Source organism: Schistocerca gregaria, chromosome 4 (assembly GCF_023897955.1).
Source record: "Schistocerca gregaria isolate iqSchGreg1 chromosome 4, iqSchGreg1.2, whole genome shotgun sequence".
Classification (NCBI taxonomy): domain Eukaryota; kingdom Metazoa; phylum Arthropoda; class Insecta; order Orthoptera; family Acrididae; genus Schistocerca; species Schistocerca gregaria.
In genome coordinates, this window is record NC_064923.1 from 493,643,987 (window position 1) to 493,659,863 (window position 15,877).

General features: G+C 44.1%; 1 protein-coding gene across 1 annotated transcript in view; it reads right to left on the minus strand.

Moving 5' to 3' along the window:
• Positions 1 to 15,877, minus strand: part of LOC126266626 (neuroendocrine convertase 2) — a 1,418,212-nt gene that overhangs the window by 281,677 nt on the left and 1,120,658 nt on the right. The window lies entirely within an intron of this gene.

The following is a 15,877-nucleotide window of genomic DNA, read 5'->3' on the forward strand; positions in this document are numbered from 1 at the left end:
GCTCAGAGTTACTGCTAACAAGAAATTGGTATACAGACCAGCAGCGAATATGTTCTTCTCCGGAGTCTTTGGATGTTATCAGAAACTCTTTTCTACGCCTCCTTGTTCTCTTTTCCTCATTCATTGGTGAGGGTGGAAACCGGGTATTGCTTGTTCAAGTAGTCCCGAAATATTCATTAAATGCAGTTAATGCAGTGGCATTCACTGTTATGAGACTGTGTTTCAGAAACGAATTAAAGACGTACAGAAATGGTTCTCCTTGAAGTCCGGAAGCCAATTACTGGAAGTCAGATTGTCTCCGCAATCCTGCATGCGGTGGGATACAGTCGTGGAAGGCTCTTGCTTCACTGTCTGTACTCCAGAAGTAGGTTCTCAGAAAATTATTCATTAAATCAAGTCCTATCTTTGAAGGTAATTGACTTATTTTACCGAAGTAAGCCCTCTTTGCCTTTACTAGCCCATTTCTTATGCTCGCTTTGTTACGTAGTACGTCATGTGCTTTTTTTTCCAAGGTAATGTAATTCCTTCACGTCGTCAAGTACATGGTTCCCAATTTTATATTTGTGTACTGTGATAACGTAAACGGAAGTTCACAATGATAAAATAATTGGATAATAACAGTAAACATACTCGACTGTAGTGTATTTGAAGAGCAGCTTTCATGATTTTTTGCCAATGCTATGATGACCGGTATGAAATAACATGTGCAATACGGATCGTCACGAGAGTAATAATATCGGCTGTTACGCCTGTCATTACGAGCTTCTTGTTCTTCGCCAGAACAGGCGTCACTGAACTTTGACAAAAGGTGCCGGTTGTCGCACTTTTCCTTAACGAATAGGGAATCACAAATAAAATCAATAACATAAAATCCCAAAATTCGGAGAATATGGAGCAGGAGGAAAATTGTGTTTCCATACTTTCTGGTAATATTTGTGCCGAAAGACTTGCACTGAAGCACAGAGTGGAATGTTCTCGTCCAAATTCCAATGCTTGGGCTGAGATAAGTTAAGCATGATAAAGAGGTTAGAGCGACGTGGTGTGTGGAAATGGTGCCTCGCAGCCAAAAGTAAGAGAGCAAGAAGCTAAATACTACTTTTACATCAACGTTAAAACACGTAAGTACGTTTCATAACTCAGAATACTAGTAATTTGATCTCATTGTTCCATATTCACACAATCATCTCCACACTTCTATTAACGCTTTTTAATGTGTTTGATAGACATCTTGGGGTAAAAACTTGATCATGGACACTGTACTACAGGTTATTTTACGCATTTGTAGAACTATTAATCATACATAGAAATAAACTGTATGCACTTACTATATTCTTAACAAGAACAATACTTTTATGATTGTACTGATAAGGTAATCTTTACCAGAACCGCTGTGACTGTACTGAAATGAGGTATTCGTAGCTGATCTCTAAGATATCCCAGAGTGCTTTGCACCATTCATATTTTAATCGGCTCATGGACAAGGAAGTAAATCCCATATTTTTATTAATTGATACCGAATTTTCTCATTATTAGAGTTGTCACTGATGTGTAAAGCTGCGACCTGTACTTCATCTTCTTCTCCTCCTTTGTCTTTTTACGTTTTTCTACAGGGTCCGCACTGTTACACGGGTTGAAGCACTTTTGGTGAAATTTGGTGACAGAATGTCCCCTTTTGACGCCACAGCTCCTCCCGGGGAGAAATCTGTGTAGCCTGCCTCATCTGTCTGCGTCTAGTATAGACCTCATGTTCAAATGTGAGAACGTTTAACTGAATGTTTGTGAATCTTGTAACCGAGGCTAAAAATGGTTCAAATGGCTCTGAGCACTATGGGACTTAACATCTGAGGTCATCAGTCCCCTAGAACTTAGAACTACTTAAACCTAACTAACCTAAGGACATCACACACATCCATGCCCGAGGCAGGATTCGAACCTGCGACCGTAGCGGCCGCGCGGTTCCAGACTGAAGAGCCTAGAACCGCTCGGCCACACGGGACGGCGGCAGGGTGTGTATCAGCCCGTTATGGATGTGGTAAACCGGCCAAACCACATCCACTTGGCCGGCTCACCAATCCTCGTCGTGAATCCGCGAGGCGGATTCGATCCCAGACAGACTCTCTCCTCCCCGAATCCCCCGAAAGCGGCGCACTGACTCGCTCAGCTATTCGGACGTGTACAGCTGCTATCGGTACAGACAGAAAATAACAATGAAACACGAGGAAGCACAGCAACCACGAAATTTTATTTGTTGTGCTCATATTGTATAGCAGAAAAAATACGTGATAATATTTGTAGGTGATTTTGGGGCGTTCAGGCTGTGAAATATAGCACAGAGAGCTGCCACCTCGGGCGACAACAACTGCTCTAGCCAGGCTGGGTATCTAGTCGAAATGAACTTGGATGACAGATATGGACACGTCGTTCTGTGTTGTTTTAGCTCTACTGTGGAGCTCATCAATCGTAACGGCTGGCGAGTAACGCCATGCCAGTCTCTCTGCACCCCATGATCAGATTTTTTTAGTGGGTAAAAGATGTGAAGGGTGTTTTGGCTTCAGGGCAATAACCGAACACCTTCTGCATCGAGATGGTCAGAACAGTAAGGCAGACATGAAGTCTTGCGTTATCTTATTACAAGATATTACCATAGATACCTCGAAGATAGTGCTCAGACGCCGGTCTTAGCACGTCAGATATGTAGCGGTTGCTCTCCAAATTACTAGTTATGCCCACCAAAAGTGACTGTATTCTGTACACAGCCGCGCGGGATTAGCCGAGCGGTCTCAGGTGCTGCAGTCGTGGACTGTGCGGCTGGTCCCGGCGGAGGTTCGAGTCCTCCCTCGGGCATAGGTGTGTGTGTGTGTGTGTGTGTGTGTGTGTGTGTGTGTGTTTGTCTTCAGGATAATTTAGGTTAAGTAGTGTGTAAGCTTAGGAACTGATAACCTTAGCAGTTATGTCCCATAAGATTTCACACACATTTGAACATTTGAACATTCTGTACATAACCAGCTGTTGAGCTCGTATGATGACGAAAGCAATATAGCAGTGTTCGTTCTCTACTGAGCCTCCAAACGGATACGTCCATCGAGAAGGTGTATGCAGAACCGAGGCTCGCATGGGCTGCTACTATATCCATTGGGCGCACCACTAGTTGCGTGTCTTTCTGTTGGCCCATCAATGGAAGCCACAACAATGGCCGCCTTACAGACGGGTCGTCATCATACTGTCTGTATGCGTGGCTAGCTTCAAAGAAGCCTATTTATTGACTCAAGGTACGAGACGTGACAGTAGGACCCTTTATGGACGAGTGAAAAATACGTTTGTCCTCTCGGGCGCTAGTCACATGTAGTCGTTGAGATCCTGCATGGCACTGAGCATGGCTCTCCCGAGGTCATCGATTCCATGATCGCAAGACTATTGTGGGGTCTCGCCATCGCGAGCAGCAATATAGCGGAACTGTAAACCATGGCATCGATGCTCCCTCTATCGAATTTAGATATGTGCTGGAAGGCGTTTCTAACTCTTACACGAGTTGTAAAAAGATCACTGCGAAATAATTCCTTACGTACAGTATTCACAGAGCGTTGCGCCAACTTACTTTGCGTGGTTTGAATAAAAGTCTAATCATCTCCACCTACAAACGAGTAACAAACATCATGCCAAATCAAGATAATTTCCTTGTCCTCTTCGTAGCAACGTAATGGCAAGCAGTGCATTTGACACAACACTCTACATATTTTCCTTCGTTATGTGAGGAAGAGAAAACACTGATGTTATATACATAGACAGATTGAAACGTCCTGGCAGATTAAAATTGTGTACCGGACCAAGACTCGAACTAGGGACCTTTGCCTTTCGCGGGCAAGTGCTCTACCAACTGAGCTACCCAAGCACGACTCACGCCCCGTCTTCACAGCCTACCTTGCAAACTTCGCAGTAGCTCTCCTGCATACCTTGCAGAACTAGCACTCCTGAAAGAAAGGATATTGCGGAGACATGGCTTAGCCACATCCTTGGGGATGTTTCCAGAATGTTCATTCTGGAAACGTGTTCATTCCGGAAACGTGTTCATTTTGGAAACGTGTTCATTTTGGAAACGTGTTCATTCTGGAAACATCCCCCATGCTGTGGCTAGGCCATGTCTCCGCAATAACCTTTCTTTCAGGAATGCTAGTTCTGCAGGTTCGCAGGAGAGCTTCTGTAAAGTTTGGAAGGTAGGAGACGAAGTACTGGCAGAAGTAAAGCTGTGAGGACGGGGCGTGAGTCGTATTTGGGTAGCTCAGATGGTAGAGCACTTGCCCGCGAAAGGGAAAGGTCCCTAGTTCGAGTCTCGGTCTGGCACACATTTTTAGTCTGCCAGGAAGTTTCATATCAGCGCACACTCTGCTCCAGAGTGAAAATCTTATTCTAAAGACGAATTTCTCAGAAAAACGAGCGGTCAGTTCGGAAACTACTAACCAGAGAACAAAGGAAACGAGGTTGACTGAATCACTGCATTTAAATATATAAACATTCTTAGAGACAAAATTGCTGATTTTGGCTGGTGCGTTGTTTGAACTGAGGGATATTTAAATGTGAAATGTGCTTTTAACTTTTGAGGAAAGCAGTACGTCCTAGGATAAAGGAATCATCTACATTTACATCTACATCAACATCTATATGGTTTCCTTAAAATTCACAATTAAGTACCTGGCAGAGGTTTCATCGTAAAACCTTCAAGCTGTTTCTCTACCGTTTCACTTTCGAACAGCGCGCGGGAGAAACGAACACTTAGGTCTTCCCGTACGTGCTTTGGTTACTGTTATTTTGCTATGATTGTCATTTCTCGATATCTAGGTGGGACACGTTAAAATATTGATGACTGGAATTTCATGAGGATATCCTGCGACAGTGAAAACGCCTTTGTTTTAATGATTGCTACCCCAGCTCACGTACAACATCTGTGACACGTTAATACAGGCAAGCCGAGCTGGCCTTGTTTGAACTTTTTTGATGTCAGTCCTATCTGGAGGAGATCGGGCAAGCAGTCTCTTTAGCAGACCTGTTGCATTTTCTCAGAGTTCTGACAATAAATTGTAGTCTTTAGTTTGCTTTCCTCACATCATTATCTAGGTAATCGTTCCAGTGTGAGTTATACGTAACTATAATTCCTAAGTGTTCTTTTGAATTCACAACCTTTAGATTTGCTTAATGTATAGTGCATCCGATATTTAGAGGATTCCTTTAGTACTCTGTATAGAGAGACAGTTACTGAACTATATGAGAAGAAGTAAATTAGTTACAAACTAGGCGTGCACAATCTGCAGATACTCGCATTTAAGATATGATATGTTCGATGTGCTTGGCGTTATTGGCGATGATGTGGCGCAGACGAATAGCAAAATTCTACATGACTCGCTGAAATGTCGAAATATCGATGTTGTCAGTTACCTCCTGAGCAGCTGTTTTCAGCTCAGCTATGGTTTTGGGGTTGCTAATATACACTTTGTCTTTAATATAGCCTCACAAAAAGGAGTCGAATGTGTGGTAGTCGGTCGTGTTCAGATTTGGAGAATATGGCAGCGAAGCGAGACCCATGTCAGTGACCTCTGAGTACTCCAGAGCCAGAATGCCGTTGAGAGCGAAGATACTTCTCGAACACGGATTCTCAGTTTTCCAAATGGGACAATTTTGCTTATTGACAAACTCGTCCAAATAAAAGTCGGCTTCGTCGCCAAACCATAATGTCACCCTGCACATGACTTCAAACTTTTCATTATTCAGTCAATTGCTACTTTTCGCACCATACAGATAGCATGTCTAAATTATATCATATCACATCAAAATCATTTTGCAATTGGTTCTGATTTTCAGATAGTTTTTCAAGATGGTAAAGACAGCATCATCTGTAAACAATCTAAGATGTCTGCTCAGATTGGTTCAAATGGCTCTGAGCACTATGGGACTTAACATCTTAGGTCATCAGTCCTCTAGAACTTAGTACTAGTTAAACCCAACTAACCTAAGGACATCACACACATCCATGCTCGAGGTAGGATTCGAACCTGCGACCGTAGCAGTCGCACGGTTCCAGGCTGCGCGTCTAGAACCGCGAGACCACCGCGGCCGGCTGCTCAGATTGTCTCTTAAATCGTTTATGTAGATCAGTAACAGCAACAGACCTGTAACACTTCCTTGGAGAACGCCAGATATTACTTCTGTTTTACTCGACGACTTCTCGTCAATAACTACTATTGGTGACATTCCCGACAGGAATTAACTGTTCTGATACTAAACTGCAGAAGTCATATTACCGGGTAACGGAGGTTGTCGCGTGTCGACAGCCACGTCCAGTTGCAGGGAGTGTGGGAGTAATCAAAAACCGCCTCCTAGCGGGTTACTATACTCGAAATAATAATGAAATGAGCAGCATGCTCCACTGAAAAAGCACCAGCGGAAGCCCACAGCAAATGAATTGACCAATGCCTGTGCATTTTGTAATTGCATTGCGTGGAGCTGACAACAACGAAACAAAACAGCATTCGATTATGACACTTGGTGCGCACGAAATTCGCTGTTGTGAAATCGCCTGTCAAGTGTTATTAAATTTCTGCCTCAAACATACAGCGTAAACTGCAGAGACCAGGTAACCGGTCGTTACCATTTCGAGAAACATATCACAAGCATTGTGTTTACTGCCGCATTTTGCCGACGCACGCAATGAAAAGTGTCACTGCATCTAAATTTTTATATGCGTTTTTGTGTAATTAGTTTAATTTTAGCCGCTTTCTTTTCCCTTGTTTACCCTTGTGAAGCTCGAGAGAAACAAATTGATTATTCATTGTGCGATGTTCCTGTCAGGTAGCGAAATTCACTTAATGCAATGTGCGGTATCGGATTTTTACAGGAGCAGGCGATAGACTTTTAAATTCATTTATGCAGCACCTGAAACTACCGGAGTATCCGAAACTATTTATTTTTATTATGTTGACCTAAATTCGCAATTACGTTTCTTACTGATACATTTATTAAACGCTGTTCCAAGAACACGTAAAATAATTTAACAACATGAAGACTGCGAAATTTCTCATCTCATTTCATATGTAAGTCACAAAATTAAACAGATATTCCAGTCGACAGTCAGTTTAATAACTTGAAATATGGAAGACAGAAATTCTTTATGTACTACTATTTTTCGTAAGAATACGCCAATTTATTGTACAGTAACTTCTAGAAAATAATCTAAAAAGGAATGATAGATCATCTAAAATTGTAATTCGAAAATTTCAAAAGCCAGTGTTTGGATACAATATTTCACGATCTTTTGTGTAGAAAAAGTTCATGTCTAACAAAAAGTGTTATTTAGGAGGTTTTCTGTATCCATACGATATGTATATTGTCACAGTTAAAACTCTGTGAATATTTAATTCATCACTTCAAATATGTAAATGTAAAAAATGCAATAACGGATAGTATTCTGTGTTTTTTATTAAAATATTTAAGGAATAATGCGGTGTACACGATAGTCTTAGTCATATGTAGTTGCTTTGTGCGATTTACACCACATTTGGTAACGAGACGGTGCAAGTGTACATGACAAACAAGATGATGTGTTATTGCTTAATTGTTACCTGAATCTAGATCCAAGCGAGAACAAATCATTACGACGAGTCGTATGATCTACACAAGCATTCTGAATTTCTGTATACTACTACTGTTTTGAAATTACCAGACACAATAACTTATATAACTAAGAGCACTTTTCAATATGTTGTGCACAACAAAAATAGAAGAGTAACATTGTATCTGAAAATTGCACAGAAGTCTTAAGGAGATAGACGATGCAAAAACATAACATTGGAATGCCACTTAGAGAGTTACACGCATTTATATAAATGCGTGATTGAGCCTGATAAGCATCAAAGTTAATTATAAAAGTTAGAAGAATTTAGAAATTTTACTGAGCCCCCGAGAATGAAATGTGGGTTTTGTGAAAGAGCGTTTAAACTTTACAACACGGTTCTATGAGTGTGAGATTGCGTTGTTTGCAGCAGACTATGTCAAAGTGAAATACCAAAATTATAGCTGTTGCTGGCTTCAGTTGTTATGGTAAACAGCTAATCATTTAAAATAAATAGTAGGTAAATGAAGTAATGGTAACACTAATCCCTCCCCCCCCCCCCCCCCCCCACCCCATTACTTCTCGCTTAGTCCTTATATACCGTAATAAATATTTATAATCTTGCTGCCCAAACTTTGACACATCTTAATCTCTTGCCTCATTTCTCTCTCGCTCCAGTTTTGAGCATTTTTCTCTTTCTGTATTTTGTTACTGTTGTTATTATAATATGCATTGTGATTATAATAATAAAATAACTTTAAGGCTCACACGTATTTTTCTTTTTACTTCACACTTAAAAATTAGTGTAAATTGTATGTTGCCTGGTCTGATGTAAGAGTGAGTTTGAAGGCACTAATCATGTAAAGGTAACAATGTGAATTCAAAGTTGTTCGTCTGATTAAGCTACCAGGAAATATTTTTATATAAAAAATAATAGTGGCTGATTTCAGAGAAACTGTTTATTTTCTTTTTGAGGAATTCTCCGAAAAAGAACTTTGGTTTTTATAGAAGATAAGAGAAAATTGAAGTATTCCCAAGCATGTTTTGTGTTATCGAGCGCTATTGATGCCACGCTACGCCAGCTCACGTTTAGAAATTGTCACCGACCACGCGACCGGGTGGCCAAACTGCGCCCAGCGCCGTATCGGAGGCGACTCACAGCACGCCGGACATTAAGTCTCAAAAGGAACCCCATGAGTACGAGGTCTCACGTTCAGTCATTGGGAAGTGTCATTTGAAAGTATTGTATTAACAATTAAGAAAGGAAAAATATTTGTGCTAATGACTCATTATATGCATCAGTAGGGTGCAAAAAATAAGTGTCTAGAAGGTGCAGTGGTGATCCTTCTATAGGATGTATGCATTACACTACACAAAATGGACAACGTCGACATTAGAGAAATGTTCAAAGCAAACCATTAACTTGCGCCATGAACACCGTATGAAAAATGGCGCGTGACGCTGATGACAAAGTTTCACGCAATCAAGATCGAATATACTTGTATGGATATGGTGTCTGTTCTTTCGGAAAGAACAGACACCATATCCATATAAGTATATAGTTCTGGCAACACCGGCCATGACCTTCTTGTTCTGTGCGGATGCACACGTATTCCCCGAACTCTAACGGGACTTTGTAAAATTGTCTTCCACGAATAATGAGGGTATTGGGGTGAGACACAACGAATGTAGTGTGTGGATATACAAGATGAGAATGTGGGTCTCGCGGGAGGCGTGCGGGAGATAGTCCCTGCAGTCGCACTATCCTCTGTGCCGTCGGTGGCTCAAATTGATGCCGGCTTGGTAACTCACCATGTTCGGTCAGAGGGTTAGCTGCCTTCTGTAACAAAAAAACTGGGTTGATGGTTCAACGACGAACTGAAACGGGTGTCTTGCGACGTCCGCCCCGAGCAGGTACAACGAACGAAAACGAACAAAATGAGATTTTTTTTTTAATAAAGAGGGATAGGGCGTCTGTCTTGTAAGCAGGAGATCCCGAGTTCGAGTCCCGGTCGGAGCACACATTTTTACGTGTCCCTGTTGATATATATATCAACGTCCACTAGCAGATCGAAGGCGAACTCCTTGGGAGTTACAAACGGTGCAGAACGTTCAGCTAGGTACCCACTCTGAAAGAATGCAAATAGAGTCATATGAGAAAGGGTAGTTTGCTTTAAAGGAGTATCATTTTTATAAGCAGACCAGGAATCAAGCAAAGGCAAGTTATTTTCAGCAGCTATTGTCCAAAAATAGTGCCCATACGTGGTTATAGTTCTCTTACGCCCGTTTTTCCACTATTGGTTGCTGTGACGTAAATATTCCCTGTTGCCCTTGAAAAATCATGCACACGAGAAAGAATCTAGGGAGCAGACCACCTCCAACTTCTTGCAGCACAATAAATAACTTTCCAGCCAACCTTCCATCCAGATTAACAGTCGGCATAATTATATACGAATGCGTTAAGGCATTGGTCTTAGTTGATCTAGATACAACTCTCTTGGTGCCACTAATTTTCAGGACTCCTTTCACATGCATTTTCTCTTGAAACACCGACTCGTCGGAGCTTGAAACAAATTTCTCACTGAACAGTGGGATAATGTTGTTTATATCATATACGAATTTTCGTGCAGACTCCGTAGTTTGTTGCACTTCGTCAAGTTGACGCTTTGTTTGAAATTTCGTTATCTTACGTCTTCCAATTCTGTAGTACGGTTTCAAATTATGCAACCATCCAATGCTTCCCGCCGGCCGGGGTGGCAGAGTGGTTCTAGGTGCTTCAGTCTGGAACCGCGCGACCGCTACAGTGGCAGGTTCGAATCCTGCCTCGGGCATGGATGTGTGTGATGTCCTTAGGTTAGTTAGGTTTAAGTAGTTCTAAGTTCTAGTTGACTGATGACCTCAGAAGTTAAGTCCCATAGTGCTCAGAACTATTTGAAGCATTGATTCCCCTGAAATCACAGTAATCCACGTTGTGCGCAATTTGATGTGCATAACGAAGTAGGGCGCTATGACGCACGTCCAGTAAATTGTATCGAGCATCCTTGAAACGCGCAAACTCCAGTTTTTGTAGCAAGTGCACCTTGTCTTCCTTGTATATCCGTAGTTTTTCTTATGCGTCACACGGTCATATTGCTGCAGACGTATTTGAAATCTGGTCATAATTGTTTTTTTACAATACTGAGGGTAATCTTCCATGCGCTTTATTACGTTCAGTGCCCGGTCCTTTGTGGCTCCCTGTCCTACATGTACGATGAATTACATGGCTTCACACTGCTTCAGTATCAGTTTCACTTGCTGGCGCGTATCGTCGTCACTGAACTCCTCACGTACGTTGACCGCACAGTCTAGCGGATACGGCACCACACATTCCACACACTCATCTCTCTGAAACGCTGATTTTTCAACTGCTACTTCCTTCTCTCTCTGTGAAATTCCTCGGTTTTCTTTCCGACGAAATGCGAACTTCGCAACTGTTGCTGCAGATACACTCCTGGAAATTGAAATAAGAACACCGTGAATTCATTGTCCCAGGAAGGGGAAACTTTATTGACACATTCCTGGGGTCAGATACATCACATGATCACACTGACAGAACCACAGGCACATAGACACAGGCAACAGAGCATGCACAATGTCGGCACTAGTACAGTGTATATCCACCTTTCGCAGCAATGCAGGCTGCTATTCTCCCATGGAGACGATCGTAGAGATGCTGGATGTAGTCCTGTGGAACGGCTTGCCATGACATTTCCACCTGGCGCCTCAGTTGGACCAGCGTTCGTGCTGGACGTGCAGACCGCGTGAGACGACGCTTCATCCAGTCCCAAACATGCTCAATGGGGGACAGATCCGGAGATCTTGCTGGCCAGGGTAGTTGACTTACACCTTCTAGAACACGTTGGGTGGCACGGGATACATGCGGACGTGCATTGTCCTGTTGGAACAGCAAGTTCCCTTGCCGGTCTAGGAATGGTAGAACGATGGGTTCGATGACGGTTTGGATGTACCGTGCACTATTCAGTGTCCCCTCGACGATCACCAGAGGTGTACGGCCAGTGTAGGAGATCGCTCCCCACACCATGATACCGGGTGTTGGCCCTGTGTGCCTCGGTCGTATGCAGTCCTGATTGTGGCGCTCACCTGCACGGCGCCAGACACGCCTACGACCATCATTGGCACCAAGGCAGAAGCGACTCTCATCGCTGAAGACGACACGTCTCCATTCGTCCCTCCATTCACGCCTGTCGTGACACCACTGGAGGCGGGCTGCACAATGTTGGGGCGTGAGCGGAAGACGTCCGAACGGTGTGCAGGACCGTAGCCCAGCTTCATGGAGACGGTTGCGAATGGTCCTCGCCGATACCCCAGGAGCAACAGTGTCCCTAATTTGCTGGGAAGTGGCGGTGCGGTCCCCTACGGCACTGCATAGAATCCTACGGTCTTGGCGTGCATCTGTGCGTCGCTCCGGTCCGGTCCCAGGTCGACGGGCACGTGCACCTTCCGCCGACCACTGGCGACAACATCGATGTACTGTGGAGACCTCACGCCCCACGTGTTGAGCAATTCGGCGGTACGTCCACCCGGCCTCCCGCATGCCCACTATACGCCCTCGCTCAAAGTCCGTCAACTGCACATACGGTTCACGTACACGCTGTCGCGGCATGCTACCAGTGTTAAAGACTGCGATGGAGCTCCGTATGCCACGGCAAACTGGCTGAAACTGACGGCGGCGGTGCACAAATGCTGCGCAGCTAGCGCCATTCGACGGCCAACACCGCGGTTCCTGGTGTGTCCGCTGTGCCGTGCGTGTGATCATTGCTTGTACAGCCCTCTCGCAGTGTCCGGAGCAAGTATGGTAGGTCTGACACACCGGTGTCAATGTGTTCTTTTTTCCATTTCCAGGAGTGTATAATGCACTGTTTGCTTTGTTTATCGTTACCATTGATGTGCTTTGTATTAACACCACTAGCACTGTTGTGAGTCGCTCGTCGACTAAACAGTTCAGTGCAGTCCCGCACCCAGTTGCCATTACCAACAAATATTGTGTTTGCAGGGTAAGCAATAATGTGTGAAATCTTATGGGACTTAACTGCTAAGGTCATCATTCCCTAAGCTTACACACTACTTAACCTAAATTATTCTGAGGACAAACACACACACACCCATTCCCGACGGAGGACTCGAACCTTATCGAGGACCAGCCGCACAGTCCATGACTGCAGCGCCCCAGACCGCTCGGCTAATCCCGCGCTGCACTAGGTAAACAGTATGTGGAGCGTCGAATACCGTAAACATGAATGGCCTTTTGCGACCCCACACTCAAGGGGTACTTGTTAGTCAATTTTCTCAGTTCAGCTCTGTCTATATAGTCTAAGCGTTGTCATTCAGCCTCTGTTTCTATTGTGGATACTGGACTATAGCTTCCTCGAGAACTTGCACTGAGTATTACTCTGGATTTGCTGTTATACAAGCAAAGTAAAAGATATTTATCAAACACTACGTGTGTATCTTATTACTTTGGTCGCTGTCATGGAACCTATCAACTCCTTGGCATCCACCAGCAGGATAATTAGACGTGGCTAATGAATAACCCTCGACCAGGATGTCGAGTAGACTACTGTAAGCAACGTGGAAAACTCTACTCAATGCGCTTTGCGTCTCGAACAAGAACTTGATGGCGACTTATGGATGACCTCTTACATAAACAACTAATGTCTTGCAACTGCTCCAAATATTCTGAGATGCAATGGGTGTGAATCCTATCCTGCACAGTTGGTCCTGAATTGCAACTGTTGAAACATGGTACATAGATCTTCTTTTGTTATGGTGTACCGCCAGTTGACCTCGATGCACACTGGATGTTCCCAAGGAGACCCCTATCGGCAACGACATAAACCGACAACTTAAAGTGGGTACCAAGGCATACTTTTAGATTCTACGCGAACGATAACATTCGCCCCCAACTATCTGTTTTCATTAAAGTAGAAGAGTGCGAAATCGGACGAAAAGTTTTGAAACAGCCTGTACGCATGCCCCAATTACTTTACAGCAGAGCCAACGCACAATGAGCAGTGTGTCATACTGGTTCTTCACATGTATCACTGTCCTAGGTTTATGCAGGGTACGAAGCGAAATGCTACGACGTGGTACATTCATTTCCAAGCGAGCAGTCGTTCGTCTCTTTTGGATTCATCCACAAGCTCACATTGCGCCCTCTGTCTCTGAAATTCTCTCTTTTCGACAGTGCGTGAAATGACACGATGGTAAAACTTGTATTCGGGATGGTGGCAGTTCAAATCCGCTTGGTCATCCACAGTTAGGTTTCTCTTGATGTCGTGAAACAATTAACACAAATGCCAGGATGCTTCCTTTGAAAGCACAAAACCTGTTTCCTATCCCATCTTTCCCCAATCCGAGCTTGTGTACTGTCGCTGATAACTTCTTCGTCGATGTTACGTAAAATCTTGATCTTAATTTCTACCATTTTCTCGTTTGTTCCTTTTTCACTGCCCTACCTCGCCGTAACATTCGCTTTTCTGGTCTCACTAAAGAGGATGTTGCTCTACTAATATATGAGCATGTTCTTTGGAATCTTAATCATTTATTGCTTGCGCTTTCTTCTACACGTTCTTCCCGTGCGTTGTAATTTTCACAGTCATTGGTGTATGTAGTGCACTGGAAATTTGGAAGGTTTAGTTTTACCACTTCCTCCAGGAGGCTCACGGTTCTTTCGCGAGTACGTGCATGGCGCTCACGGAGACCCGAGCTATTGCAGCCCATTATTCCTTCCCTGACTACATTTCCTTCCTTGTGCCCCTTCCTCCCCATCTTCACTTCTTCCCTGTTGCCTCCCCCCCCCCCCCTCCCCTCTCTCGGTGTTCGTATTTATGTCGACCTGGCCATCCACTTGGTTTCCTTGCGGTTTTGTTTCCCTTGCCTTTTCTCTTTCATTCTTTTTGGCATTTTTGGTTCGCCTTTGGAGTCTGACCCCAACTTCTAAATTTTCTGTCTCTAGTGTGAGTCATTTGGTGAAGAATTCCCTCCCTATCGTCTACGGCATCGATTCCTCTTCTCCTCCTTCCTTCCCCTCTTCCTCCCTCTCCACCTTGCTAAGTCACCAGCACATGTAACCAGTCTATCTTGCAAGGCTGTTATGTACCCATCTGGATAAGGCCCCTAAGAACAGAGGGACCACACTTCAGATACCGGAGCTGTTGCCTTCCCAAGTATGTCCAGGAGTTGTTGCTTGTCATTCCTGAGCAATGGAGCACTGGAGCAACAGCTGCCTTCCCAGACGGCCCTTGTTGTGGTTGGGTGATGCCCATGTGGAGAGCCCCTGATCGGAGGGGCATGAAATATATCAAGCTTAAAAAATCAGGCCATTCTCCTACGGCCGTGTCTTTGAGTGGTAACGGATCACTGATTCCTGTTCCTTATGACCTTGCAGCCTTCCCTTCCCTGGATACACACTGGGAGGAGGGCCAGGCTAGCCGGATTGGGGCAAAATATTTTCCCCGTTAGCTGGTCTATAGTAGGACGAATGGGGACACATTTACAGCCACAAAGACGATATTTTTTATGGAAAAAATCGGAGACAAGTTTGGTGAAGTGAAATCTCTCAGAAAGATGTGTTTGTGTTTCCTGTTGATCAAAGCTTCTTCTGCGCCAAATCTACAGCTCTTTGCGCTTGTGATCGTCATGGCGACGTTGCGGTGTCTCTTCCACCTCACGAGTATGGTCCAGGTAGTGATTTTTTACAGGGACCTCGTCCTTGAAGCTGATGTGGAAGTCCAGGCTAATCTGGGATGAAGGGCCATTCATATTGTTTAAAAAGTGCAGAAAGGTATAAGGCCAACCACACCGATGCTAGCGCCATTATTCTGGCTTTCTAGGGAAATACTCTCCCAGAGAGTCAATGTTATATGTTACATTTGTGATGTGAAGCCGTATGTCCCGCCACCCGCCACCCATGAGGTGCTTTCAGAGCTTGCGTTTCAGGCACATGTCCTCGCAGTATATGTCACACCCTCTTGTGATGACTGTGGCCAGCCACTCCATGAGGGGAGCACCTGTGTTTCGCCACCTGTGTGTGTAAATTGTCACGATCGTCACTCTCCATGCTCATCAGACTGCCTGGCTCACAAGAACGCGAAGAAGATACAAGAGCATAAATCATCTATATTACGCTGAGGCTCGTCAAAAATAGGAACGACTCAATGCTGTATCGATGACTCCCACTTATACCTTTGTTATGTACTTTCAGTGTCCTACCTCTTCCTT